The 24751-nt window shown below is 37.1% G+C and overlaps 1 long non-coding RNA gene across 1 annotated transcript; it reads left to right on the top strand.

The window, feature by feature from the left end:
• The first annotated feature begins 534 nt into the window (after positions 1-534).
• Positions 535-1966, top strand: LOC140234816 (uncharacterized). Its single transcript, XR_011901654.1, has 3 exons — positions 535-569; positions 1344-1405; positions 1736-1966. It is a non-coding gene; the product is annotated as an uncharacterized lncRNA (long non-coding RNA).
• The last annotated feature ends 22785 nt before the right edge of the window (positions 1967-24751 follow it).

Here is a 24751-nt window from a genome sequence, read left to right as displayed (position 1 = left end):
GCCGCAAAACCGCTCCAGTGTGAACGGCCCTTAAATGAGTGGTTGATTGATTCTGTCATCCAGGAGCTCAAGTAAAGACAGAATGACAAATTTGTTTTATCTCTCATTAAAGAGAAATGTTGGTTATATCTTGGGGAAGACATAATTGTGAGTTGTATGGAAACATAGTGTGCTCTTCATTTCTACACCTATATCAGTTGACTACTGAATTTGTGTGATGATATGAAAAGCATGAATATTCATCATCCTCATGAATATGCATGACTCCCAGGGTAGTCATTCAAGTGTGCACATAAAATGTTCATACATCACAAAAACTAAGTTCTTTTGTTGTATGTTCATAGGTTTGTATAATTATTGTTTTGTAAACAATGATTCATCTGTATATAATAGTTGATTTATATTACAGAGTTTATATGAAACAGTGGAGTTTTAGAGTACAATGCAAAGAAGTTTTAAATTGTACAAGATGAAGTGTTCACTCTGTGGAGTAATATGGAACACTGGGAGAGCTTCAGTAGTAGCCAAGTACTGAGAGGTGGAACCTCTCAGGAGCTCACGAGAGCTGAGTAAGTTTTGTAAATATTTCTTTTATTACTTCCAGTACATGTGTGACATGTATAAGAAATAAGCACAGACACATCCTGTGTGTAGTAGCCACATACCCAGAGAAAGGTACCTAGGCATGTAGCAATTTGTTTTTGTTGTTTACAGTAGGTTCAGCTCCGTTGTGTGTGTAAGCGTAAAATGTGCCTAGTGTATACACACGCACACACAGGAATGTTGGTTCACTGCACAGCAGTCAGAGTGCATTGGCATAATCAATTTGAAATGTATCATTTTTAGATCTAGGCATTCTTGCAGCATGTGTGTATGAAGTTTGCAATACACTATACACTATATTCATAATCACAGATAGTATGTGAAGTTATGAATGAAAAGTGCAATGACAGTGTGGGAAAGAATTTGTGGCAATGTTTATATTGACAAAAAGGGGGAAAGACCTATTGCAATGTTTATAGTATCACAGTGCATTGTTGTTACTGAGTATGTTAGGATGTATACACATTATGCATAATAGTCATACAACTTGCACATTGCTAGATATACGCTTGTCAAAGAATGTGTGATATGTGAATAATTTCTCAATAATTATTTTCTGTATAGATGAGGAATGAAAGGTAAAAAAAAATGTAAACACAAGAAATATGTGTTTTGTAACAATGCATAGATTTTACATATAGGCTTATATGTAAATTGTTATCTTTTTGTAGATAAAGGACTTGGTAACAATGCATAGATTTTACATATAGGCTTATATGTAAATTGTTATCTTTTTGTAGATAAAGGACTTGGGTTACTCACTCAGCTGGTTGGAAAACCAGAGCGATGAGGAGACAGTTGGGTGAGTCAGGATGGCTCGATGTTCATATGTATACAGAAATTACTTTCTTGACAGAATACAATTTACGCTATTGTGTTTTGCGGAATGAATATGACAGAATGCAGAATATCAAAGCATGTTATTATGAAATATTGTACAGTATTGATCACATTCAGAAATTAACAATTCAAAGGAAGCAATGTTGATTGTTGATGCATTGAATATCTAATTGAGAAAAAAGGATAAGTTTCATATTGTTTCACTGAAATTGTATGTACAAAGAAATCAATACTATTAGCATATTGTCATGCTGTTTCTTTGCCCTGTTTCTGATTTCTTTAAATCTCACAGGGGTCGTCTCTTGTAATGTCGTCTCTTATCCAGACACAGTCTCTTGTAAGGTCGTCTCTTATCCAGTCTCTCTTTTAAGGACAAGATCTCTTTTCTTGTGTAGAGGATCATCTCCTTTAGTGGACGTGGTCTCTTTTAGAGGTCAACGTATTTACCATAGTGTTCAAGCGGTCCATTGCAGTCTTCGAAACAGACTTTACCACAGTGTTTACCAGTTCATATGTTTGACATTCGTCAACACGGTCTTAGGTCTTTATGTTAAAAGTTTTGATCCAGAGTTTGTTGTTTTCAAATTGTAAATAAATTCAGTTTATTCAGTTATATCCTACATGAGAGTGAAAGTGTAGTGGTTACCGTCCCACGTGAAAGCCGGACTACGACAGTTTGAATAATTACAGCCAGTTGGAACTCCATCTTTTCAACCTCCTTGGATCGCCTTTCTATTCAGGCAGCTTCAGAGCTCTAAAGCATTATCAAGATTTACACACATGAAGGGATAGATAGATGTCATATATTAACAGTTATCAGTCTATGTTATCATTTTTTCAATTCAATTGTATCATTCTAATCTTTTAGTGGAAATAATCCTCCAAGCTCGGCGTCACGTAGGGCCCTCAGAAGATCACCTAAATTGCCACCCGTAGAATTCATCCAGGTGTTCAGGCAATGTCGAGTAGCCATTTTGAAGTCATTGCTTTGCCCACGTAGGATCTGATCAGCTCTTGTGAAAGGGATGTAAAGTTTGCTACAAAACTCATGGTACTTCTCTGGTGGGACTCTTGCAGAAAGCCAGGTAAGCTGATCATCTGATACTTTACAAACCCTGGAAAGAACCAATTTCATAAAAATAAACGTAATCAAAATGGCAAGATAGGTAAATGTGAACAATACTAACTAGAAAGTGAATCAAGTCAAAATATTTAGATAATGTGAAAGTGGTCTTAAGCTGTTACTCTCAATACAAACTATTTACCTTAAAAAAATCATCCGTCAACGTCCAGCGTTCAGGCAACGGACTGACCCATTTTCACCTTGATCACGGTTGATAAGCACGTCACTTTAGGGCCTTCGGAAGTTTACAGCGCTTCCCATCTTTGTTAAGAGATGGTTGGCAGGCCCTGATGTGGATTGCTTCCTTCACTTCATTTTCAAATTATCGAGGTTCCAGGTTCAGAGCCTCCACCTTATCTATAGGTCCACGTGATGGCCTGGAAATTCGATTGTGCACTTCAGAGGTAGGTGGAGCTGTTTCACCAATGTACGATTCCTTTAGATGTCTTCAATTGGCGAAGAACCCTGTACATGGGACCAGTGCTGTCCCTTTTCTCAGTTTTGTCATTTTGGCGCTACTAAGCACTGACGTAATGTCCTAGTGGATTTGAAGCCCTTAATGCTAAACGTGTTGAACTTATCAGGCATAGTATCGGAAATTCTTTTAATTAACATAAGGAAGAACAACTCCGAAAGTATCCACTTATCGACCGTCACGTGATCAAGGTGAAGACAGGTCAGTGAACTGATGAAGGCTGTGGAGCGTTGACAGCTAGAAATTCTGGAGGAAAAAAAATGAGATCAAAAAATTAACACCAATCTCAGACGGAGTGTAAATATAAATAAGCTCCAATGCTAAAAACAGACCAAATATAGCCCAATATCGCAACCACTTTCGGCTCACATTGCACTGTAAACATCACAATAACTCCGTTGAGCTTACGTCTGTCTAGTAATGAAAGAGGGGAAAAAGCCGACGGGACTCTAAGAAAAGCCTTACTGCGGGCTAAATTTTACATTAGATCTGGAAAATATCATTAAAAAATCTCCATGTCTTGGAAAAAGACGCTAGTGACAGATCGCGCGCCCGGTGTTGTAGGCCTAGGTGAGGGTCACGTAACGAGAAAACACAGGTCTAATCGTATACGTGCTTTAAAAAAAAAGACAGTAGTAAGAGCTTACATGACTACGAAAAGGAACAGATTCCAAGGAATTCTAATGGGAATCTATCTTCGGATTGTATCAGCAAATGGATGAACTGCTCACAACGTCTTCTCACTAGTTGAATACAACATGATATCCTCCGGATCCATTCATGTCGACATTGTTCAAAATATCCTGATCCCTAAATATGGTAAAGGTTACCTTGCAATCATGTCTTGCACAACTTCATCTCGTGCGTAGTGCAGAGGGACATTCCCTGTCTTGTCCGTTATGTTGACATCTGCCCCATACTGAAGGAGGTAGAGGACAAGGGCTTGCGTAGGTTGCAGAATCTGATGGTCTCTGGAATAGGACTTCATGATCTGTGGTTAACAACAATATGTTGTATACAAATTTCATCATGCGCGGTGACCACGTGTTTCACGAAAGATGTGATTGAATTCATAGTAAAGAAGCATGGCAAATATTTAATATATTGATTTTTGATGTTCTCTAGCAGTGTAATTTCATTTATCTGACACGTATGACAGTTGTGCTGTAATAAATTGTGACATTTTGAGAACTTTGTTTTTCAACTCCCTGTACTAACGGAAAGATGCAATACAAAAGCAGAATTATGATTATGAATGAATTTCGATACACCATTTTGTTGTTGATGCCAATTTTTATGATGTAAATTCGTAAGATGCAGTCCACAAGGGTAAATTAGGGTTTGACGTCTAGTAGGCCAAGGGCCTTTGTTGTTCCCTCACATCCGCTGCATTTTTAATACTGCTTTTACTGTTATACCATGTTTACAGTAACAGTCCTTGTACTATTTACGTTTCAAAATTGTATTGTGTATTTTTCCGTGTTATGTTCTGTATATTATGTCTACGTATGTGAATTTTTAAGAGATGTCAAATAAACTGAATTGAATTGAATTGATGACACATAGCAACCATACATCATTTTTCACAGTTTGGAGGCTATCAAAGATAACATGTCTTGAAATTCATGGAGCCTAATACTATTAAACTCTCATGACAAAAACAGAAGTGAGCAAGTAACGTATACTTTAGATGTGCTTTGCGTATGCAAATTAAAGTCCCAAAGATTCCCCTTATTTTCTGTTGGAAGTATATATATCATTGCAGTTTGTCACTACAACTACTACAACTGTGGTTGTTGATCATCTAATGCATAATTATTTACACATCCGTACGTCACATTGAACGTGAGTGCCTGGTAAAATAAATGGCAAAGTGAATTAGTACCTACGGCATATTACTTTACCTTTCTGGTAATCATGTAGAAATGCACACCTACCGTTCGCTTCGCCGTTTGTCAATCAAATTTTGTGCAGCTATTGGAGATGCTAAATTGAACCATATCAGATATTTTCATGGAATTAGAAAGCCGAAAAGGGAAGAAAAATTAGAAATCAGGGCTGAAAAGTACGTCGGTAGGCGACGTATAGTAAGTGGTGCATCGATTTCGCAGAGAACGATGTCAATGATTATAATCGATTCTGGTAGTCTCTAATTAGCCACTTACTAACAATATCGAACACGACTTGTGCAATATGTGTAGGCCCTACTTTCTTTTTCGTCTTTTTTTCTCATTGTTTTCATTGCCACTATCTTCACGATCTTGGTTATCACTGTTCAAATGATTGATACAGATTATTCATACTGCAGCATTTGAACGTCCTTTCTTTAAAAATTGTGGCAAGTACTGATTTTATTATGACAAAAGTTGATAATTGAATTTGAATAGTGTTGAAGGGAATAGAATGATGGTGAAGGAAAAGTGGAAGAAGAAGAAGGCTATTAGGAGGGAGAGAAAGAAAGAGAGAGAGAGAGAAAAGAAGATGAGAAGCAAGTTGAATTCAATGGGGATTTGTTTGTAGTACCGGTATAAATCTACATAGGCCTAATAATAATAAATTAATTTAATTAGAATAGTGTTAGAAAAAGTGTATGTAATCATGTATTAATATAGTGGAATTCTTATAAAGTGCTCATTATTTTCAACTAAAAGATACTCATGGCGCTGTGGAAACAGAATATTGAAATTGACATGTAGTAGTAATGGTCCATTTTATTGTGCAGTATTCATGATGGATAAATCAATTTCATTTTTTTCATATATATGTATCTTTTATTGTTTTGAAAACATAGATATCCTTCCATCATTTTGGTCAGCAAAAATGTTGACAGATATACAGTCACACGCAGGAGAAAATGAACTAAAACGATAAAAAACAGACGCATCAAGATCACTTTCTTTCTTCCACTTTTTACTGTCGAGCCAACGTAATAATTGTGGTTAAACACCAAATAAGCGGCTGTAACACAGACTACAACGATCGATTATCATCGTTATATCGACTTTTTGTCGTCGTTTTTTTCCCCCTCTCTCTCTTCGTCTTAAAAGACCATAAAGATGTGCACAGGGATTTAAAGTGGGGGCCTAACTGTACTTTGATTATTTAATAATACGGTATTTTGGATGTTTTGGATGTTTGTGTGCAAGAAGGAAAAGACTTTTTTATATTGTGGATTATGCTGCATTTTGGTATTCGGTGATTATGAAGCTTTTTTATTCATTCTTCTAAAGCATTACAGCTGAAAGCAGATACGAGGTGTTTGTAGAGAGATAAAGATGAAAAAAAAAAATAAGGAACAGGCAGTTGAAAGGGTGTGATATATAAATTGTTACTTATGAAAGCTGGTTGGGAAACATCCTGTACACTGGTAGTACCAACATCCACCTGATGCTGAGGTTGTTAAAAAAGCATGGTATTTAAACAAGTCGATAGATGTATGTTAAAGAGAAGAATGTTTTGATGGCCAAAAGATTAGCATTAGGTTTTATTTCTCCTCTTTTTCTGCTGCTAGTACACATATATTTTTGCGATATATGCAGGTACTGGTGAAACTGCATAATATTATGCAGGTACTGGTGAAACATTCTGGGCATAAGGGTACAAGCAGTGAACTGCATCTGTTTGAATCAATGTCTACAAGACATAACAATGTTGATTTCAGTGGGATGGAATTGATGAAGTTCTGTGAGGAGCTCTTTTGTCCAACCAGTTGGTTGGATAATGAGATTTCTCTTTGAATATGTTTGAGCTGATGTTAACAAGACACAAGAATGTCAAGTTTGTTGTGATGGAATGGGTGAAGTTCTGTGAGGAACTTCTTCATGCAATCAGCCTGTTAGATAATGAGATGTCTCTTTGAAAATGTTTGAATTAACGAGACACAAGAATGTCAAGTTTGTGGTGAGGGAATGGGTGAAGTTCTGTGAGGAGCTTCTTTATGCAACCAGCAAATTAGATAATGAGATGCTTCTTTGAATATGTTTACAAGATACAAGAAGGTCAAGTTTAGTGTGACGGAATTGGTGAAGCACTATGAGAAGCTTCTTCATGCAACCAGCCGAATAGATAATGAGGAGCTTTTTCATGCAACCAGCCCAATAGACAATGAAATGTTTTTCTGAATATGTTTGGACAGCATATACTGATGTTTACATGACGCAAGAATGTCACATTTAGTGTGATGGAATTGGTGAAGTTCTGTGAGGAGCTTCTCCATGCAGCCTGTTTATTAGATAACGAGATGTTTCTCTGAATACATTATGTCAAACTTTGCTTGAGCGCCACAAGCTTTGATACAGACAATATGTATAGTGTATAGGGAGTGGCACAGTGCTTAGGCTGAAGTTTTGAGTGCTTCGGTCCATAGGACGACTTTTTGTCGTCGTTTTTTCCCCCTCTCTCTCTTCGTCTTAAAAGACCATAAAGATGTGCACAGGGATTTAAAGTGGGGGCCTAACTGTACTTTGATTATTTAATAATACGGTATTTCGGATGTTTTGGATGTTTGTGTGCCAGAAGGAAAAGACTTTTTTATATTGTGGATTATGCTGCATTTTGGTATTCGGTGATTATGAAGCTTTTTTATTCATTCTTCTAAAGCATTACAGCTGAAAGCAGATACGAGGTGTTTGTAGAGAGATAAAGATGAAAAAAAAAAAAATAAGGAACAGGCAGTTGAAAGGGTGTGATATATAAATTGTTACTTATGAAAGCTGGTTGGGAAACATCCTGTACACTGGTAGTACCAACATCGACCTGATGCTGAGGTTGTTAAAAAAGCATGGTATTTAAACAAGTCGATAGATGTATGTTAAAGAGAAGAATGTTTTGATGGCCAAAAGATTAGCATTAGGTTTTATTTCTCCTCTTTTTCTGCTGCTAGTACACATATATTTTTGCGATACAAATTTACATCTATACAAGATGATCTGAAATTTAGAAAGGACAGCAGATGGATACATTTTTGTCTATACTGTTTATACCATGACCTCTTTTGAAAGTTTGTTATGGAAGAGTCAGAAGGAAAAATTTATTTTCCCTCTAAGGTTGAAGTTACCCCCCCCCCCCCTATGGGGAATGGCTATTGCGTGGTATTTGTATTTAATGCAAAAGTCGATGTGTATGTAGTATGTATCGTGGATAGGAAGAGGCACATGTGCTGAAGGGGAAGTATCACACTTTGAAGGGAAGTATCACACGTCGATTGTATGTCATGAGATGCGTATGGAGAGACACAGGTAAAAAGAAGGAAAAAAAAGGAACCATCATTAATTATAGAATAAGGATAGGAAAGATTCTGATAAAGTATGTTGCTGTGACCAGGTTGATATGTACATGCTAAACAGGATGCTTACATCCTTTGTAATGGCCGAAATATGGTTATTCGGTGATTTTTTACGCATATTTTACATATATTCTTTATAGTAAGTACACAGTGATTTGTCCTTGAAAAGGAGGTCCTCTCCAGAGTTTTGCAAATCCATTAATATGAGAGAGAGAGAGAGGAAGTTCCCTGTGGAGTGGAGAGAGAGGGGGGGCCCGAGTAGAGGGTGAAAGGATTGTGGGGTTCAGAGGTTTCACGGTTTTCGGGGGACACTTATAGGCCGGCCATGTTTTGGTGTTCAGATGGGCGGGTTGGTGGGACACACACACCCCAACTGTTTCTCAAATTGAATTAATGAGACACAAGAATGTCAAGTTTGTGGTGAGGGAATGGGTGAAGGTCTGTAAGGAGCTTCTTTATGCAACCAGCAAATTAGATAATGAGATGTTTTCGTTGAATAGGTTTACAAGATACAAGAATGTCAAGTTTAGTGTGACGAAATTGGTGAAGTACTATGAGAAGCTTCTTCATGCAACCAACCTAATAGATAATGAGGAGCTTTTTCATGCAACCAGCCCAATAGACAATGAGATGTTTCTCTGAATATGTTTGAACTGATGTTTACAAGTTACAAGACGCAAGAATGTCAAATTTAGGGTGATGGAATTGGTGAAGTTCTATGAGGAGCTTTTCCACGCAGCCTGTGTATGTTTCTTTGAATACATTATGTCAAATTCTGCTTGAGCGCCACAAGCTTTGTTACAGACAATATGTATAGGATATAGGGAGTGGCACAGTGCTTAAGGCTGAAGTTTTGAGTGCTTCGGTCCACAGGACGACATTTTTTTTTTTTTTTTTGTCGTCGTTTTTTTTTTTTCCCCTCTCGCTCTTCGTCTTAAAAGACAATAAAGATGTGCACAGGGATTTAAAGTGGGGCCAAACTGTACTTTGATTATTGAATAATACGGTATTTGGATGTTTTGGATGTTTGTGTGCCAGAAGGAAAAGACTTAGTCCTTTTTTTTTTTTCTTTTTTTTTTTTTTGCGAAGTATTTTGCATTTTGGTATTCGGTGACTATGAAGCTTTTTTATTCATTTTTCCAAAGCATTACAGCCGAAAGCAGATACGGGGTGTTTGTGGAATGATAACACTGGTAGTACAGCTGTACCAACATCTACCTGATGCTGAGGTTGTTAAAAGAGGGTGGAAGGATTGTGGGGTTCGGAGGCTTCACGGTTTTCGGGGGATACTTCTATAGGCCGGCCATGTTTGGTGTTTAGATGGGCGGGTTGGTGGGTCGCGCCCCCACGGTCTCTCATGCATTTAAATACAAAAGTTATGATAAGATTTCTTTTTCTTTTTTTTGTATCTGCTCTGTAAATGTAGGACTTGTTTTAAGATAAAAATAGAAACAAGTGTCTGATTTTGATGTATTTTGATTTAGGAATGTGTTTTATCTGTATTGACTAAAGGCGGCATTTTTTCCGAGTTTCAGGTATGGCGTGCATGGGAGATTGGGGAGCGCGGCACAGAAGGTCCGCGGACACTCGTCTGAGTATTCACAGGGCTGGTCGGGGGTGTTTTCCGAGGAGTGTTGGGGTTAGGAATGCCATTTTTTCTTATCTCTTCTCCGTTTCAGTCGCTTTGCGGCGTTCTACGGGGAAGGAATGTACCAGCTTATATTTCGCATAAGATGATGTCACAATGAGAACAGACAAGTGTGTGTGTTTTTTCTCGTTCTCTCTTCGTTTGTGAGTGAGGGTTATTAGTTTGTCAGTCATTATGGTGCAATGTACATTATCAATTTTAGCGCGAAGGAATTGGTGAAGGCCTTAGGGAGCTTTTACATGCAAATGAAGATCGATGTTTTATTTGAACATGTTAAACTCGTCTTGAAGGCAATGTTGGTTGCAAAGAGTCATTTTGTTTAAGATTTCATGTGTTATATGTACAATGCTTGAGTTTTGAATACTGATTGCTTGGTAGGTGGGGGAGAGGGCTGTGGGGTCAAGAAAAGATGTTCTGGATTATTGTTACTGGGGGTTTTAAGAGGTGGGCATCTGGTTCCGGGCAACTTCGTACTTTTCTGAGGTTAGGTTTGTTTTTGAGACATATTTCAGATATTTTTGATAATGAGTAATACAGATGAATCTGGAAAAGATTCTATAGATTGCAAAATGTATTCACTTAATGTAAAGGGAATTAGAGACAGGGGGAAAAGAGATAGAATTTTTTTGTGGTGCAAAGATAAAGGTGCAGATATTGTTTTTTTACAGGAAACATTTAGTACCAGAGACATAGAGGACAGATGGAGTTCGATGTGGGAAGGTCCCTGTTATTTTAGTCATGGTTCTAATCACAGTAGAGGGGTGCTTGTGTTAATCTCCCCAAAGGTTGATATTGATGTGTTTCAGGTTTTTCGAGACAATGAAGGTAGATATATATTTATAGATTGTAAGATACAAGGTACCAGATTGGTATTAGGTAATGTTTATTTTCCCACAAGAAATCATGAAAGTGATCAATTGATATTTTGGAAAGAGGTTTGTAAAACTCTTGCTAAAATTAATAAGAAAGGGTATCCGGTGATAGTAGGCGGTGATTTTAATATGATTAGGGATATTGAATTAGATTATTTTGGTTATTCTGTGGATAGGACTCCAAAAAGAATTAATCAAGTAGTTGAGGAATTTATGTCAGAAAATAATTATTTGGATATTTGGAGAATTAGGCATCCTTTGAAAAGGCAATTTACTTATACTCAAAAAAATCCTTTTATGCAAAGTAGATTGGATTATTGGATAATATCTGAAAGTTTGGATGAAGTAAGTATAACATGTGAAATAATTCCATCTGTTGCTCCGGATCATCATGCAATATTTTTGCATTTATATAATAAAACAGGAAATAGATGGGAAACAAGAAGAGGATCATATTGGAAATTTAATAATAGTCTTTGTGAAAATCAGGTATATGTATTAGAGATGAAAAAGGAAATTATTAAATTAAAAAATGAATTAAGTAGGGAAATACAAGATAAAAGGTTGTTATGGGATTTTATGAAGATGAAGATTCGTAGTTTTACACAAAAATTTTCTAAAAGTTTGGCAAAAGAAAAGAGAATGTTAAGAAAGCGATTGGAAAAAGAAGTACGGGATTTAGAACAGAAGCTTGTGAATGATATGAGTGAAGAGATTTTGGAAAGACTGGAAAATACAAAAAAGGAATTAAGAGAATCATATGATTATGTAAATGAAGGTATAAAGATTCGATCACGAGCCTCGTGGTATGAAAGTGGAGAAAGGGATTCACGATATTTTAATCAGTTAATGCAAAGGAATAAAAAGAGAAGTATTATTAAGAAATTGAAGATATCGGAGGGTGTTATTTGTAGTGATGAAAAAATTATAGTGCAAGAAATCCGGAATTTTTATAGTACATTGTATACTACATTAGATACAAAGAATATAGAAGATTGGAATGCACTTTTTTTTCAAGATTTACCAAAATTAAAGGAGGAATCTCGAGAATATTGTGAAGGTCTAATAAGCAATGAAGAGTGTATAGAGATATTAAAAGAATTAAAATTAAATAAATCACCGGGGAACGATGGTCTGACAACTGAATTTTATAATATATTTTGGCCGGAGATTGGAGGAGTAGTAAGAGAAGCCTTAAATGAGGCATACAAATTAGGGGAAATGTCATCTTCACAGAAGCAAGCAGTAATTAAGTTAATTGCTAAGGATGGGAAAGATCCTTTTTTATTGAAGAATTATAGACCGATATCTCTTCTTAATGTAGATTATAAGATTTTAACAAAGATTTTAGCTAAACGGATAAAGGAAGTTTTGAATGAAGTTATTTTGGGAGATCAAGTAGGTTATATTGAGGGAAGAAATATTGGGGAAGCCATTCGAATCATAGATGATATGATATTTCATACATCTCATTATAATTTACCAGGGTTTTTATTGGCTATAGATTTTGAAAAGGCTTTTGATTCTATTTCTCATCAATTTCTTCAGGAGGTTTTGCGGTCTTTTGGATTTGGCCCGTCATTTCAAAAGTGGGTACAAGTTTTGTATACAAATGCTTTGAGTTGTGTTTTGAATGAGGGGGTTTCTACCGGTTATTTTAAAGTGGAGAGAGGTGTTCGACAGGGTGACCCACTGTCTCCTTATTTATTTATTTTATGCATGGAAATAATGGCGCATAGATTACGAAGGGATAATTCTGTACAAGGAATAAAGTTTGGAGAGGAGGAAATTAAATTAGTTTTATATGCAGATGATATGACTATTTTTATACGTAATGAGAAATCAATTTATAGGTTAAAGATGGTGTTTGAAGAATTTGAAAAAATGTCGGGATTAAAGGTAAATATGGATAAGACTAAAGTATTAAGATTGGGATTATATCAGTATTTGAAACTAGATACTAATTTTGGAGAAACAGTTGATTTTGTGAAGATACTTGGGGTTTTCTTTTCTTTAGACGAAGGAACGAAGGAAAATATGAATTATAAAGAGATTTTGAGTAAGATAAAAGTTCTTTTGAATTTCTGGAAACAAAGAGATTTAACTTTGATGGGAAAGATTCAATTACTCAAAGTACATATTTATTCAAAAGTTATATATCGAGCTTCTCTCACTCCAGTTCCTAGGTGGGTTTTTGATTCTTTAGACAAATTGGTTTTTGATTTTATATGGAAAGGAAAAAGAGATAAAATTAAAAAAGATATATTGTTTTTAGATTATAGACAAGGTGGGTTAAAAATGATGAATTTTGTTGATTTAGTTAAAGCACAGCGAATTATGTGGGTTAAGAAACTTCTTAATAAAGATGAAAATATGAAATGGAAGCAATATTTTAATTTTGTTACGAGAGATATAGGAGGAGAATTTATATTTTTGTGTGATTATTTACCAGCGCTGTTGAAAGTGAGAGCTCCATTATTTTATAGGGATTTATTAGAAGTGTGGGTACAAACGAAACAAATGAGAAGCAATGTTAGTAGTAGTTTGTATAGTGGTAATGTTATAATATTTAATAATAAATATATACGATTGAATAGAAGTTGTATATATGATGAAAGTATGTATAAAAATGGAGTTTATAGATTAAAACATATTTTAGGAAATAATGGTGAATTGAAATGTGATAGATATTTTAGAGATTTAGGTTTAGGAGTTAAAGATATTTTTTTGTTAAGATGTATTTATGAAAATATACCGATGGGTTGGAGGAGAAATATGAAAGAAAAAGAAAAAGATATTTTGGAAACTGATTTTATTATAGGAGGGAAAACAATCGCCATTAGCAATTTAAGATCGAAACAAATGTATTTGCAATTTCTTAAGGAAAAAGAAAGTGCAGTATTGATTTTTGATAGAATTAATCAAAATTATGGGTTTTCTGTCAAGGAGATACAAAATATATTTTTAAGGCCAAGACAATGTACATTAAATAGCCGATTAAGAGAGTTTCAGTTTAAACTGATGCATGGTATTGTTTATACAAATCACCATCTTTACAGGTTTGGTTTTACTGCAAGTAATTTATGCTCTTTTTGTGAAAAAGAAGAAGAAACATACAAACACTTATTTTATATTTGTGAGCATGTGAAATTACTCTGGGAATCATGTGAAGAAATGATAGAGAATGTTGAATTTAAAAATTGTACTTGGGAAGAAATTTTGTTTGGGTGGAAGGAGGATAATAGGGGAAAACATCAGTTGTTAAATCACATTTTAATTTTGGTTAAATACTTGATTTTTAAAAGTAGAGAATATGGAAAGCCGCCTACATATCGTGAAATAAAAAATAATATTTTAGAGGATAGATTTGAGGAAAAGAAATTAGCATCAATGAAGGGAACTTTAACCATTCATTTTAGTAAATGGGAAAATTTGAAAATAAGTATAGAAGGACCCGGAGCCAGATGTCCACGGGGAAGGGGGGAAGGGAGGGGAAGGGTAGAGGGGAGAGGGAGGGGGGAGGGGGAGGGGGGTGATTAATGGGAATATCGATTCCATTTGATTGTATATCGATTTTATTTGGGTGCATATTGATGTGTTAAATATTTCTTTGTATGAAGCACCGTTACGCTGAAAGTACAGCTCCATTTAATATAAATATATATATATATTTTTTTTTTTGAATGCGCTGTCATGTTAAAAGGACAGATCCATTTGATTTTAATGAAAGCAAGTAAGCAGTGTATGTTGTTTTTGTTTTTTTCTCGGTGAATTGTATTTCCTTTGCTAATGCACTGTTTCTGCTGAAAGTACAGCTTGGTTTTGATTTCATTATAATTGTGTTTTGTTAAATCGTCAATTTTGTAATATATATGATTCGATTTATCATGAAATTGTATTGAATATGGAATCAATAAAAGATTATGGAAAAAAAAAAATATCGCTCTTCCACATAATCGATCATCCATCAATGCTATGCTGAGAGACGTCAAAATTAGCTACTTTTCTTCTGTAATTGGCTATGAAATTTCATGAATCCGTCAGATATGGTCAATCTTGTCAATGGTAGGTGTGCATGGTGTGCATTTCTACATGATTACCATTTTTCTTTCCTTTTATTTTGTCTTTTCCAAATCAAATCACTGCTTTTTATTTCAACCCGTTTCTTACTGCAACCTGGTCGGGAACCAGGTATACCAGGTTCCCGTCACTAAGCGTCAAGCGATCAGGTTCTAACAATGTAGCCAAAAGTATGTACATTTGTGGCCTACATTCATGTTTATTTATGTTATGCTAACCAGAAAAAAAAAATTGATCGAAGATTGTAATTTCTCATATCAATATGCGTTCTTTGCCTGTATAGTATAAAAACTGCCATAATTTTTTCTGTGTAATTTACTTTTCCCCAACGTAGTAGTGCGCTTGTTTTGCTACACGTATAAGATTCGTTCGTTCTGAAGACGCACTTAGCAATTCAGGCTGAGCTCACTTTTGCTGACCCCATTCGGATGCCCTTTTAGTGTGTAACAAAATACTCAGCGCACGCGTTATTCATATCTGAAGCTACGGTCACTAATGTTCGTACGAATGATGCGTTTGCACGAATCTTCCTGTTCGTACGAATTCAGGAGTTCGTAAAAGTTCGTAGAAATTCGTGTGAACGCCGTTTAATTCGCAGAAAACAACTTAAGACCTTCTTGAGAAACGAAGTAATTTTCGGTTATAAAATGGCCTTTGATTCGTACGTTTTTTTCGCAAGAATGCCTTGATGTCACAAAATAGTCGTACATGCAACTCACGGCATTTTCCAAGTTGTTCGTAAGAAGATGTTACGAATTTTTGGAATTTAACGAATTTATCCTGTTGCAAAATAAATAAAAAACAAAACAAAACAAAAAACTGGCGTGTACTGTCGACAACTATTATGTCTGTTGATAGCCCCGCATTTCTTTGACAGGAGATGCTTCCACGTCGAACATCATGAACAGAATGAGGACTAGACCTTCGCGCGTTCACACCGCCCTGCTAATACCCTACAATATTGCACAAATTGTGCACATACTCCTTACGAGCAGATATCTTGTGAAGGCTAGAAGTCGTCCGTATGAATACCGTACGAATCTTCGTTCGTAATGCTTTCTTACGAACGTCGTAAGAGATTTCTGTAAAAAAACTTATGGCGTTCTTACGATCATCTAAAAAAATTTCGGCTTCTAGAATTTTCTCGCGACCCTACGAAATCTACAAAAATCTTGTGTGATTCTTACGTTGTTCTTACGACGTTTGTACTGCCGCCTTACGGTAAGGGGATGTGGAAAGAAATCTTGGACAAGATCATCGACCAGGTTGCAAACTTACGAACAGTTTAACAAATTGGTCTACCAAGGATGGTTTCGTACGGAATTCTAGGAGATGGTCTAAAATCGTTCTTACGGCGTTCTTAGCAGTTCGTAAAGGCATTTCTGACCCGTCCGAGCCTTTACGTCTGATCGATAATTTGCGTTGTTCGATGGCACAAGCAGTTTACCGCGGAAAGGGAAACGTGTACTTGACTACATTTGACTGCTTTTGCATAGGCAGGTTACCCTGTCCTTTACTTGTTGATGAGCATAAAAAATCTTGGGGGCATTGAATTATGTTCTCGGAGAATTGTGGGAAGGGATTAACTTATCGACGTGGCCCTTCCCCCCAAAAAAAAACAAAAAACAAAAAAACAAAAACCAAACCAAACCAAAAAACAAAAAACAAAACAGAGAAAAACATGTTTTTCTCTTTTTTTTAATGTACAATTTTTCAATTCAACTTTGTTTTGGAACTTATTGCCCCATGGTGGCATAAGATACCGGTACAATGTATTTTATATGCGTATAAAAATTATATTTATATAAAGCATTATTATTATTTTTTTTTACAGACCTTCACAAACACAATACACACATATTTATACAAGCATACAGGCATATATGCAAACATACAATTGGAAAATTTGCTTCACACATTTTTGTAATATGTGTGTTCTAGAAGAAACAGGTAAAATGTTTTATGTCGTGGATGTATTCTTTTTTTGTTATTGGGTGTGATGATTTCGAAGCTATTGCTATAATAATGCTTATAATGTGTGTTGTTTTAATTACCTCGTGTGTTTCAATTTGAAACGTGCGTGCTTTGTTTGTGTAGCTATGAATTCCACTTGATTCATGAATATTTTCCATTTTATCGACAAAAAATTGAATTGAAATGAAATGAAATGGAAACAACGATATCAACAACATACTTTCCTGAGGGCGGATGAACAATCAAGACATCTCTTGGTATCGTTGCAGAGTCTGACGGCCGTGTGAAGACACGTTTGACCATTGCGAGATTGAATGTTCAGGTCGGCATCGGATTCCACAAGGGCTTCTATCACAGATGAATGACCGTGCCATACAGCATGGTGCAACGGAGTGAAGTCTGTTCGATCAATGCTGTTTATCAATCCAACATCCTTTAACTAAAAACATATAAAATGAAAAAAAAAAAATCAGAAGATTATTTCGGCTACAACAATGATTATTGGTGTTAAAGGATATCATTAAGTATCTTATCTGTTCGTACATATATATATACAACGTTACTATAATCATGATAGCAATAGTACTCTTTTATTCCATCACGGTGTGCAAAATCTTCGAATAGCCTATTTGGGACTTAAAGGGACATTCCAGACGATTTTCATAATTTCACATCATGTAGTACATAAATCGACAACTCCATGTATAGCTTTGTGAAATTTATTGTGGTTCTTGAGCAGAGAAACAATACTTTCAAAAACCTTAAACAACTTACACTGAACAAGGATGATGACATAGGAGGTTCACATATTTCAGAAATGTAGCAGTGAAGTTCCATTACAATACCACTTGCTTGCGAGTTCACCTGTATATAATCTATGCATGCCTCATTCTTTTGTTCTGCTTCCTTGAGCCAGAACTCATGCATTCTTATGGTGACTCTGCCGTGCCATCATCCTTGTTCATTGTAATTTGTTTTAAATTTTGAAAATATTCTTATTCTTCATCCCAATTATCACAAATTCTGAAACTCTGTCCTCAGTATAACTAATTTATAGTTGTTCAAATGTAAAAATCTGAAAATCATCCGGAGGTCTCCTTTAATTCCAAAATGCAGCTGGAGAGTTGAAGCATAGAAGTAACAAGAGACCCGGGGTCTCGCGGCACCCGACCTGAGAATCGAAGTTCACCTTCCACGCATTCTTGCAGACTACTACCTAAGAATAGTGTAAACTTGAGGGGCAGAGGACAGCTTTGAGAGCTTCTGTCTTGCCATGGTGTCCATATGCATATTCCATCACACTGTTAGAAATATTAGAAATACCTGACAAGACTTAGTCATTGTATATAGTAAATATGACTATGTAGTTTGAAAAAACAAACAAACAAACAAACAAACAACAACTTAAATGTAAAAATTGCCTTCATTCGATCCCAGTCCAACCCCTGGATCTACTGCACGTATAACCTTGGTAGTACACTCACTAATATATTTACTGAGAGTATATCCAGTTTTAAACAATATTTCTCTTCTTCTTTTTTTTTTTCTTTTTTGAAATGGGGGGTTCTGGGGTCCTTGTATTAAGTATAAAAATATCATTGTCACCCTTGTTATGATGCACTGGATTTGGTGACAAATTTGACCATTTGTTATCAAGAAGAAGAAGAAGAAGAAAATGTGTTGCCCCCGCCCCACTTCAAAAATATTCCCAACCCCATCCCACCCCTGGATCTGCCATAAACAAAGTTAAAAAAAAAAACAGTCACAATCTACTTACTCATAGCTCTAACTTAAGGTTCGGTCACAAATGCCTTTACGAACTGCTACGAACGCTGTAAGAACGATTTATAGACCATTTCGTAAGATCTTCTCAAGAAGCCCGTTCGTAAGTTCGCAGCCTGGTCGATGGTCTTATCCAAAATCTTTGTTTTCAACGTTGTACGAAACCCCCTTTCCGTAAAGGCGACCGTACAAACGTCGTAAGAACAACGTAAGAACCACGAAAGATTTTTGTAGATTTCGTAGGGCTGCGAGACAATTAGAAACCTCAAATTCTTAAGATAATTCTACCATGCAATCAGTAATACATGCCGAGTTTGGTGAAAATTTGATCATGTGTTCTGAAAAGAAGAAAATGTGCAATTTAGGCACCAATTTGGACCCCGGCTCCAAGGGGGCACCTCTGGATCCGCCAAGAACAAACTTTAAACTACAGTCATCAATGTACTTACTCATTTAATAGTTAATTAGCTCTATCACTTTTGATCTAGAGAAAAAGATTTTGGAGATTCCTTAATGGGACAGGGGGAGCATGGTGTACATTAGAACAAAATGAGGTTATATTTCCCTATAGGGATTGTACCAGCCAAGGTTGCGTGGTGAAAATCGATCATGGGGTTTTCACTAAGAAGATTAAAATGTACAATTTAGGCCTCCATCTGGACAGCCTCCACTTACCTCCAACCCCCCCCCCCCCGTCTACATGCTCAAAGGGGGGCACCCCCCCCCCGATCCGCCATGAATAAAATTGAAACACTTATCAATGTATAACTAACTCATTGTATTAACTGAGCTCTATCACTTCTGGTTCTAGAGCAGAAGGGAGGGGTTTGGCCCCCTGGGTAGGCCCCTGGGAACCCATGGGGGCATAGTTCCCATTTGAACAAATTCAGATCCTATCTCCATAATATGGATGCTACCTGCCAAATTTGGTGAAAATCCGTCGTGGGGTTTTCAAGAAGATGAAAATGGAAAAAGTTTATGCACGACTGACGACAGACGCCGAACGATGTTGAGTGATTGCAAAAGCTCACTTGAGCCTTATAAAAGCTTATATAGGTGAGCTGATAACTGAAAGTACAACTGACGCTAATGCGTTTCGGAAATGGAAACCAACAGTTACTGTTACCTTTGCCATTTCATCAGCAGCGTTAAGTTCCGTGTTGTGGGTCGGTTCAACGATGTCGACGTGTCTTTCTTTCGCCGCAACCTGCTGAGCTGTGAAATCCTCACTTTCTGAGGTCTCTCTCCTGGCAGCAGTAGAAACCAGATATTTTACAATATCTAGATGCCCATGTTTAGCTGCCCAATGCAAGGCAGTAAGACCATCTCTTGTTGAGCCATTTATATCTTTACCTTGGTTGATGAGATATTTCACAATTCTTAATTGACCTTCTGCAGCTGCGATGCAAAGTGCTGTGTCATTCAAAACATTAACACCTTCCTCCATTAGATATGCAACGACAGAAAGGTTTCCTCCTTGGATAGCTACATGTAAAGGGCTTTGACATTTTTCATTGGTTACGTTCACATCCGAAACTTTACCCACTAGAAAGGAGAAAATGTCCCGGCTTCCTGTTGCCGCGGCAGTGTGTAAAGGTGTACTGCCATCGTTTGAAGCAGCATTGACATCAGCACCATTGTCAATGATCAATTTAAGGAACTCAAAATCTCCTGTCTGGACTGCAATATGTACAGGTGTCAGGCCACGATTACCTTTGACTTTCACTTTTGCTATTTCATCAACAAGATAAGAAACAACTTCATGATGGTTGTTTGAGAAGGCCCAGAAAAGAGCTGTGCGACCTTTTTCATCAGCATGTGTTTTAGCTCCATAGTCTAGTAGTAGGGAAACAACTTTTTGGTGTCCTTCCATAGATGCAAGGATGATGGGATTGAAACCTTCTACATTTGCTCCATTAACGTCAGCCCCATGTTCAACGAGATAGCGTGCAACTTCTACATGTCCATTCTCACTTGCTTTTTGTAAAGGTGTGACACCATCTTTGTTGGTAGTATTCACGTCTACTCTCTTGTTGACAAGGATTTTGACAACTAAGATATGCCCATTTTTGCACGCCATATGCAAAGAACTGAAACCCTCAGTAGTTACTGCATTCACATTAGCTCCATGTTCTATCAGCTGAGAAACCACACTTTCATGACCTTTCATGGATGCAAAGACGAGGGGGTTGTAACCATTTCTGTCAACTGTATTTACTTCGGCTCCATGGCCAAGAAAATAGCGTGCAATTTCAAGATGTCCAAGTTCAGCTGCTATTTGTAAAGGAGTGATACCATCTTTATTTGTAGTGTTCACGTCTGCCCCCTTGTCGATAAGGATTTGGAAGAGTAAAGGATGCCCAGTTAAATATGCAATTTGCAAAGAACTGAAACCATCAATAGTTACTGCATTCACATCAGCTCCATGGTCTAAAAGGTAAGAAACAATTCTTTGGTGCCCTTTGCCAGATGCAAGGATGAGTGGAGTGAAACCTTCTTCATCAGCTACATTAACGCCAGCTCCGTGTTCAACCAGATAGTGGGCAATTTGTACATGTCCATTCTCACTTGCTCTTTGTAAAGGTGTAACACCCTTTTCATTGGTGATGTTCACGTCTGCTCCCTTGTCAACAAGGATTTTGACGACTGAGAGATGTCCGTTTAAACATGCAATATGCAAAGAACTTATACCGTCATTAGTTACTGCATTTAAGTCAGCTCCATATTCTACTAGGAGTGAAACAATATTTTGATATCCTTTCATAGAAGCAGAAATCACGGACGTGTGACCATGAACACAAGCTGCATTAACGTCAGCTCCATGTTCGAGAAGAAACCGTACAACCTCTATATGTCCGCTCTCGCTAGCTGCTTCTAAAGGTGTAACATCATTTTTATTGGTAGTATCTACGTCTGCTCCCTTGTCAACAAGGATTTTGACAACTGAGAGGTGTCCGTCTCCACATGCATAAAGCAATGAACTGTAACCGTTAATGCTGACTGCGTTTACAGCAGCTCCATTGTCTAAAAGGTAGGAAACAATACTTTCATACCCTTTTATAGATGCAATGATAAGGGGATTTAAACCTTGTTCATTAGCAAGATTAACGTTTGCTCCGTGTTCAACAAGATAGCGTGCAACTTGTAGATGTCCATTCTCACTTGCTCTTTGTAAAGGTGTAAATCCACCTTTTCCGGCAGTATTTACATCTGCTCCATTGTCGACAAGGCGTTTTGCAACTGAGAGATGTCCGTGTAAACACGCAATATGCAACGAGCTGAAACCTTCAATAGTTACAGTATTCACATCAGCTCCGTGGTCTAAAAGGTAAGAAACAACACGCTGGTGCCCTTTCATAGATGCAGAGATCAAAGAATTATGACCGTGTACACAAGTTGCATTCACGTCAGCTCCATGTTCGAGAAGATAGTGAGCAACTTCTTCATCTCCATTCTCGCAAGCTCCTTTTAAAGGTGTACCAGCACTTTTATTGGAAGTATTCACGTCTGCTCCTTTCTCCACAAGGAGTTTGACAACTGAGAGATGTCCGTTTAAACATGCAATATGCACAGAACTGAAGTCATCAATAGTTACTGCATTCATATCGGCTCCATTGTTCAAAAGGCAAGAAACAACACATAAGTGTCCTTTCATAGATGCAAGGATCAGAGGACTGAAACCCTTTTTATTAGGTACATTAACGTCAGCTCCATGTTCAGTTAGATAATCTGTAACTTCTACATGCCCATTTTCACTTGCTCTTTGTAAAGGTGTAACACCATCTGTGTTGGAAGTATTCACGTCTACTCTCTTGTCGACGAGGATTTTGACAACTGAGAGATGTCCGCTTTCACATGCCATATGCAAAGAACTGAAACCATCAGTAGTTACAGCATTCACATCAGCTCCATGGTTTATCAGCTGAGAAACAACACTTTGATGTCCTTTCATAGATGCAAGAATTAGGGGAGTGTAACCATTTTTATTAGCAACATTGACGGCAGCTTTATGTTCAACAAGATAGCATGCAACATCTAAATGTCCATTCTCACTTGCTTTTTGTAAAGGTGTAACACCATCTGTATTGGACGTATTCACGTCTGCTCCCTTCTCGACGAGGATTTTAACAACTGAGAGATGTCCGTTTTCACATGCAATATGCAAAGAACTGAAACCATCAGTAGTTACAGCATTCACATTAGCTTCATGGTCTAAAAGGTCAGAAACAATACTTTGGTGTCCTTTCATAGAGGCAAGGATCAGGGGTCTGAATCCTTTTTTATTAGGTACATTAACGTCAGCTCCATGTTCAACTAGATAGCGTGCAACTTGACCATGTCCATTCTCACTTGCTCTTTGTAAAGGTGTTACACCCTCTTTTGTGGCAAAATTTACATCTGCTCCCTTGTCAACAAGGACTTTAGCAGATTTGAGATGTCCGTTTTCACATGCAATGTGCAACAAACTAAAACCGTCAATACTTTCTGCATTTACATCAGCTCCGTGGTTAATAAGGACAGAAAGAACACCTTGGTGTCCTTTCATAGATGCAAGGATCACGGGACTGAAACCCCTTTTGTTTGGTACATTAACGTCAGCTCCATTTTCAACAAGATAACGCGCAACAATTTCTTGTCCATTCTCACTTGCTCTATGTAAAGGTGTAACACCATCTTTGTTGGTAGTATTCACGTCTATTCCTTTGTCGACAAGGATTTTGGCAACTGAGAGATGTCCGTTTTCACATGCCATATGCAAAGAACTGAAACCATCTGTAGTTACAGCATTCACATCAGCTCCATGGTCTATTAGGCTAGAAACAACGGATTGATGTCCTTTCATGCATGCAACGGTGAGGGGGCTGTACCCTTTTTCATCAACTGCATTTACGTCAGCTCCTTGTTTAATAAGATAAAGTACATCTTCTCCATTTCCATGTGTACATGCTCTTTGTAAATGTGTAACACCATAGTTTGCAGCATTGCCGTCTGCCTCGTTGTCAGCTGAGAGTGGTGCAACCTCATGAAGGGTACTGCGATAGCGAAATTGTACGGGTGTGGTATGTTCAATGTTCGCAGTATTCACATCTGTCTCATTTGCCGCAGTAGGCGAATTTACATCGGTTGTTTGAACCCTGTTTGTTACTTTAGGCTGTCCTCTTCCAACATTGTTTCCCATGCTTACATCACAGTCCAGTACTTACAAACATTGATATTACACTATTACAAACGCAAAGCCATTTTCGAGATCATCTTCGCGATATGTAATGTGATGAGTCCTTGTTTACAAGGTATGGCATTCCTGCATTAAGGAGTGTTTCATTCAAATGATCGATTAACAAATGCGATTTTCAAGTTGTTTCAAATTGTTTTGTTTTGATAGGCATTGAGTTCTCAATCTCAGAAGGGGCTTTAATCTGCCTTATATGTGGAACAGTCCATACAAACGGTTGGTGTTGAGTACGTGAAGGCAGGTTAGGAATTGTAACTTTTGTAGGAATTACCGGTTTTTAAGTTTTCCTTCGGTGAAAACCTTCCAGAATATCTGTGAAAGATATAAAATATGAAACATGTCAACAAAGGTAACCATAAACATTCAGTTGAGCAAATGTTTTCCATTGCAATAGTTTTATCTTCTTTAATGTTATTATGAGCTTCCACCAAAACCAATTATTACTGCAAACATCACGATAGTTAAAATGAATTCGAATATCGTAGTTTTCATAAAAAAGGGGGAACTGCTTGCGTGCTCATGTCTGAAAAGGAAGAAATGCCTGGTTGATTAAGAGGAAGATCGTGACACCAGTGGATGTCCGGCAACTACCACTTGGACAACTGTCCACCGGATAACTACCTCCCGAATAATTCCGGTAATCATGTAGAAATGCACACCATGCACACCTACCATTTCCTTCCTTAAATTGTCGATGAAAACTTCTTGTGGCGATCAGAAATGTCAAGATTGACCATATCTGACGGTTTCATGAAATTTCATAGCCAATTACAGAAGAAAAGTAGCTAATTTTGACGTCTCTCAACATAGCATTGATGGATGATCGATTATGTGGAA

The sequence above is a fragment of the Diadema setosum genome, chromosome 11 (assembly GCF_964275005.1).
Source record: "Diadema setosum chromosome 11, eeDiaSeto1, whole genome shotgun sequence".
In the NCBI taxonomy this organism is placed as follows: Eukaryota; Metazoa; Echinodermata; class Echinoidea; order Diadematoida; family Diadematidae; genus Diadema; species Diadema setosum.
The sequence above is the reverse complement of the archived record's forward strand: the minus strand, read 5'-3'. Positions and strand labels throughout refer to the sequence as shown.